At 41.9% G+C, this 6528-nt stretch overlaps 2 non-coding genes across 2 annotated transcripts; one reads left to right on the plus strand and one right to left on the minus strand.

Moving 5' to 3' along the window:
* Positions 1-5398: 5398 nt before the first annotated feature.
* Positions 5399-5470, plus strand: trnap-agg (transfer RNA proline (anticodon AGG)). The gene has a single exon. It is a non-coding gene; the product is annotated as a tRNA-Pro (tRNA).
* Positions 5471-5607: 137 nt separating this feature from the next.
* Positions 5608-5679, minus strand: trnap-cgg (transfer RNA proline (anticodon CGG)). Its single transcript has one exon. It is a non-coding gene; the product is annotated as a tRNA-Pro (tRNA).
* Positions 5680-6528: the final 849 nt, after the last annotated feature.

Genomic DNA, 6528 nt, shown 5'->3' on the forward strand with positions numbered 1-6528 from the left:
TACTTTGAAGTTTGAACCAAAATTGGAGTTGACTTTTGTCAATTTAAAAAATACTTTTATGATTTTCAAACTTCCACGTCTTTCTAGATGATTGAGGTTGAAACCCAGGTGACGTTTGATACGAAGTACCTCGTTGGGGTGGGGATAGTGTGAGATCATTCCACGCCCCAGAAAAGCACGCAGCCGAGTGATGTCATCAGCAATTTCTATTGTCAGTGAAATGAAGGAAGTGACGTGCGTGCGTGACCTCCCTAAACACCCGTGGGCAGTGAGTGGTGCACAGTTCACTGCAGAGTTAGGCTTGCAGTTCAAATTATCAGAGAGTCATGGGGAGATGTTACTGAACATCTACTGAACAACATTGCAATGCACCTTTACAGAGACACACCTGGACCAAAGTTCAAAGTAAATTTATGATCAAAGTGCACATGTGTCACCATATACAACCTTGAGATTCATTTTCTTGTGGCCATTCACAGTAAATGCAAAGAAACAAAATAGAACCAATGAAAGTTCACACACAACTAAATGGACCAATGTGCAAAAGACAACAAACCGCAAATACAGAAAGAAATAAAAACTATCTAAATAATAATAAATAAGCAATAAATATTGAGAACATGAGATGAAGTATAGGTTGAGGGAACAGTTTAGTGTTGGAGTGAGTGAAGTTATCCCCTCTGGTTCTAGAACCTGTTGGGGTCCTGAGCCTCCTTCCTGGAGGCAGCAGCGAGAAGAGAGAATGGCTTGGATGGTTGGCACCTTTGATGTTTTCCTGCAACAGCGCTCATGCTCATTAGTGGGAGGGCATGTACAGGGCAGTAACCACTACCTATTGAGGGATTTTCAAGGGCATTGGTGTTTCCATACCACATCATGATGCAACCAATCAGAATACTCTCTATCATGCATCTATGGAAGTTTCTCAGAGTTTTAGATGACATCACAAATCTTCGCTAACTTCTAAGAAAGTAGAACCTCAATGTGTAGTGACACTTGGTTCCATGTACTTCGACACACTGATTGATACAGCCACACATGAAGGTGATCATGAGGCACAGCTTGAAAGCCAATTATTTTTGAAGTATTGTGTTCATAATGGAATTGCAACAGATAGCTTGCTCACAGCGACCTGCCACACACAGTAAAGTAACATTGATCAGATAATATTGTTGAGAGGTGTTAGAAGGGCAGATATTATCAAGAGCAATGAAGATAAAAAGAAATTATTAAGGACTATGAAGATAGACGAGATAAAAACGAGGTTGCATTTAACCAAAATAAAGCAATGAGATTTTTAAAATTTGATTTTGAGAGGGAAGATTGGGCTTTGGTTTAGTTTCTCCTGTTGAAGGTCTGCACCCTTCAATATTGCAACACTGGGGATTTTGGAGCTCACATCTCTGGAGTGCAACACAGCTCTTGACTTGTAGAAGAGGGTGCGGCCAACTAACTCAGTGCCAACCTTAAACCTTCAGTTGAAGTGTTCAGAGAAGCAAGGTATTATGTTCAAAACATTAAACTAATTCAAAGGAAGATACGGAAGTCCAAAATGTGGGTGTAACTTTGTCTTTACTTCGAGTGAAGTGTGCATGTATCATGTGTTAGCATGATGACGTATGCAATTAATGCATTTTTACATATAACCCATAATGAATTTTTTGAACAAACAAGAATGCTTAATTTATATATATATATATATATATATCTGTGATCACGCAAATATAACTAAAATTGGATTTCTGAATAGAAATTGAATCCATGAACACTATTTCACTACTTTATTTTTGCACTATTTTAACTATTTTATATCTACTTGTTGTAATCTATGTTTTTTTTTCTATTATCATGTATTGTGTGTACTGCTATCACAAAGACAACAAATTTCATGACATATTCCAGTCATATTAAACCTGATTCTGATTCTGAATATTAAACACACAACTTTCCTCCCTGCTTAGCTATAAACTCCAACACAATAGAGAATGCATCTCAACTTTATAGACTGTAAACTATATAATGCAACTACTATATACACACATCCACAGCATTGTCAATTTTAAGCTGTCCCATTCAGGCTTATAGATTTAATCGCTGTGGAGGATTTCTTACTCTTGTGGGATAACATGTTCCCTGACAAGCAAGATCACTCTGCTTCTCCGTTGAGACTTGTAGCTGTGAAAACAATCTCAGGCATCCTCTGTGCTGGTTGTAGGAGTTGACTCTGAGACTGTAGGGAGTGGTTCTGATAGCTCTGGACACCTTTCTATTCCTTTTCTCTCTCTGGATCTACTTTGATCCCTTTCTTTTTCACTTTCCTTCTTTCACACCTTTCTCTTTTCCTGTTCATATTCTTTTTCTCCATCTTTTCCCTCCTATTTTGTGCATCTTGATCCTGGGAAGGAGTATTTAGTTCACTGGAGTATTCTCTTATTAATCCTTCTATTGCTGCCTTTATGATCTGATCTGTCCTCTCGATTTCCTCATGCACAACATCATCTGACGAATCCTCTGTTTCTGTATCTCCATTGACTCCTTTCATTTTGGCCTTCCATTCACCCAGCTGGACTTTGCTCTTTGCATCTACTTTTACAAGCAGCTTTTTGTCATAAACTTGATGCACGCAGAGTAGATTCTGGATCTTTGTGTTCAACAAAAGCCAAATGCTTGCAACTTTCCTGAACTCTTCCAGCTTAAACCCAAGCCATGTTTCATGAGTAATTGTCTGATTCACATATCAGAAGCTTTCTCAGAAATGTTGCCTATAAAAACTGTACTTGCCAGGCTATTCACTTTCACGAATACTCTAAGCAGCATGGTCCTTCCTTGTTCCAGTATGCATTCCAACCAGAGGCACAGAGGTTGGCATCAAAACCTGGTTGTCCTCTGTTGGGCAATGGCTCATGGTGTTCGGCATGGGGAGAGTTGTTGTACCATCCGAGCTGAGAGCTGGAGCATTGGAGGAGCTACATGCCGGTCATCGCCAATTTTCTCCTTGCATGTTGTAATGCAGCACACTCCACAACCAACAACTCACCAGCTATAGGCAGTTCCTCGGCTGCAGACATCCCACCCTGCAAAAACTCATTTCAGGGAGTTGGAAACCCCCCCCCCCCACCCCCGCAACCCCATACCCACCTCCTGGCCAACCTCCAAGGGTGTATGTATACAGGACGTTTGATTATGAAAGAACTATTTACACACATACACACGCACACATATATATATTCCTTGTTGAGTATTTTGTTGGCAGTCTCAGTGCTAATAGCTAAATACTAATGTAAATAGCTTTTCTATTTCTTTTGCAAACTTTCCTTTTACTGTGATGTGTTCTCTCTCTCTCTCTCTCTCTCTCTCTCTCTCTCTCTCTCTCTCTCTCTCTCTCTCTCTCTCTCCACACCCCTCGTTCACTCACTCTCAAAAAAATCGATTTCTGAGATATTGTATACAATTTGCAGGCATCAGGGAACTGCTATCAACATGCGGGAGACTCCCGGAACTTCCGGGAGAGGTGAGATGTTTGGGGTTGTCCCTTGCATTCACACTTGCATCTCCTCAAACCCAATCTCAGAAGGAGGAGACAAACTGAAGGCTCATCAAACAAGGAGGTTCAATGTTTCACTCAGGAGACAGTCCTGGTGAGGGACTACAGAGGTGATCAAAAGTGGGTACTCAGAAAGATTAAGGACAGAAACTGGACCACTCATCTACACAGTGAAAATTGCATCCGATAGCATATGGAGACCACACATTGATCAATTGAGGAGAGCGGAGTCAATTGATAGTGAAGAAAGTTGGCCACTACTATCAAAACCACTTCCTGCAGTGATAGAGTCAACTCGGACAACCACCTTGGAGGAAACCCCAGAACCTGAGATTCTTTCACAGCCACAAGACTCTCCCGCCAAGCAGTGTTTTCCCCACCCCCTGGTCAGGGAAGATGTTGTCCCACAAGAGTAAGAAATCCTCCACAGTGATTAAATCTTTCAGGCTGAAGAGGGCAATTTAAAATTTACTATGCTGTGTATGTCTGTAAATAGTTGTGTTATGTAATATAACGTATGCATTCTCCATTGGAGTTTATAGCTAAGCAGGAAGGAGTGTTGTGTAGTTAATATTTCCGTTATATTTGAGTAATCTTGCATCTATATATTACATATATATTGATTAATTAAGTATTCCTGTTTGTTTAAATCTATAATTACGGATTATATGTCAAAATACGGTAGTTAATACGTCATCGCGTTAGCACGTGATACGCGCGCGCCTCGCTTAAAGTAAACCTGTATTTAGATTCGCATTTTGGACTCTCGAGTCTTCGTTTGAATTAGAGTAATATTTTGAAGTTACAAATCATAACACAAGGGCTACAGCACTATATAGATAAACCAGTGCACATGGCTGATGATGTAGTATTTCCGATCAATTAACTCGCACATGAAACAAATCATGCTGCACTTCGCTCTGGCATTGTCGGAGGCTGACCGGCCACTCCAGGGGCAAATCATTCAAAAAGTAGGGTCGTTCTGACCGGCCACTCCAGGGGCAAATCATTCAAAAAGTAGGGTCGTTCTGACCGGCCACTCCAGGGGCAAATCATTCAAAAAGTAGGGTCGTTCTGACCGGCCAAGCAGTGAGAAGGTGTCTGAGCCCGAAATGTCGACTGTGTATTCCCCTCCTGCTTGACATGCTGAGTTCCTCCAGCATTTTGAATGTGTTGTAGAAGGATACAGTACTAATGTTTTGTGCTGATAACCAGCACAGTTAACTGGTGGGATACATGTACACACACAATTTTGCCTCAGTTGTGGGCAGATTGTGCAACTGTAACCAGGAAAAGGTAACTGGACATTCCCAGGTAACTCACACTGTTTTGTAATCTTTTAAATACAGAAACAGCGTCTACACGAGCCAGATATGCAGCATAACAATTAAAAATTAGCTATCATTTCCTGTCAGCCACCTTATATGCAGATACTCCCGTGCCTTACGTCACTTTATGGACATAAAATCAATCTATATACATATATATTTTTTAAAAAGCTATCTTATGTATTTATATTGATTAAGTTTTTTAAAATTATTGTGTTCTTTATCGTATTGCGGGGTTTTTTTTCGTGCTGCATCGTATCCGGAGGAACAATTATTTCATTCTTCTTTACACTTGTGCACTGGAAATGATACTAAACAATTTTGAATCGCGAATGAATGCTCCATTAATTATCCAGAACTAAATAGATTACTTGAGGAATAATGTTACAGAATATATATTCGCACGAATAAAGAAAGCTAATGATTTCGGAGTGGAAGCACATTGTGAATGTTACCCGGTGGAGGAGAGAATGTCAGTAGTACCAGGAACTGAGTCTAATGCGGAATACGGAGCTGCAGTCCGCATGGCTCGTTGGTCTAGGGGTATGATTCTCGCTTAGGGTGCGAGAGGTCCCGGGTTCAAATCCCGGACGAGCCCTCTTTTGACACCTTCCATCGCAACTCTTTATTTTCGGGTAAAAAGAAATAATCCTTTGCAGCAAACTGTATCTGTAAACGACGCCGCCACGCAGAAATAAAGTAAATTTTCTAAAAGGAGCTTTTAAAAACAAAATTGGGCTCGTCCGGGATTTGAACCCGGGACCTCTCGCACCCGAAGCGAGAATCATACCCCTAGACCAACGAGCCAACTGCCATTCTCAGTAGCGCCAAGCTCTTTCTCCAGCTACTCCGACGCACCCGTTTTCCTCTCCTCCTCCAGTTTCCGTTCTCGGAACTGACCGGAACCGTGTTCTGTGTCCCCGATACGAGCAATTAGCTTGCGCGGAGAATGGGCGGCGCGGACTGCGGGCAGCGGTGGAACAGCGCGGCTTCTCCGCAGCCCCGGAGCCACGTCGCCGCCATCTGGTGACGCGTGGGATTACGACGGTGGCTCTTGGGCGCCGCCCAAGCGGCTGAGGACGGTAACGGCAGAGCGTAATGTGTGGCGAGGCGAGAGGTTTCGCAAACTCTGTCAGACAATCTCATCACTGCAGAATCTCAGCTACAAGGCGTGGAACTAATTTTGCTGCGTCTCATGTTAACAATCCCTAACACTGAAACAGAAACAATCCGTCGCAAAATCCGGAATCACAATCAGATAAATATGGAAATAAAAACATAATTGAGATTACAGTGAACGGTGATCCTATTAACTAGCAGAACAGGGTTCGAAAGAGCTATGTGGCCTTTTCCTGTTCTTAATTTGCACAGGAGTCATAGAAACAGGCCCTTCTGCCCACCAAGTGCATGCCACCCTTTCTGCTCAGCTACAATTTATCTAATTTGCCCACATTAACCCGGGTAGGCTAATTGGTCATTGCGACTTGGCCCGCGATTAGGTTCGGGTTCAATCGGGATTCTCGGGGGCAATGCGCCTTGAAGGGCCTCTTCTGCGCTGTATCACTAAATAATTCATTTATTATCAAAGAATACAATTCAGAAATTCTCCAAAGTACACAATAAAAAATACTATGTACAATAAGTCCAACCTAACAA

The sequence above is a fragment of the Hemitrygon akajei genome, chromosome 5 (genome assembly GCF_048418815.1).
Source record: "Hemitrygon akajei chromosome 5, sHemAka1.3, whole genome shotgun sequence".
Taxonomy (NCBI): Eukaryota; Metazoa; Chordata; class Chondrichthyes; order Myliobatiformes; family Dasyatidae; genus Hemitrygon; species Hemitrygon akajei.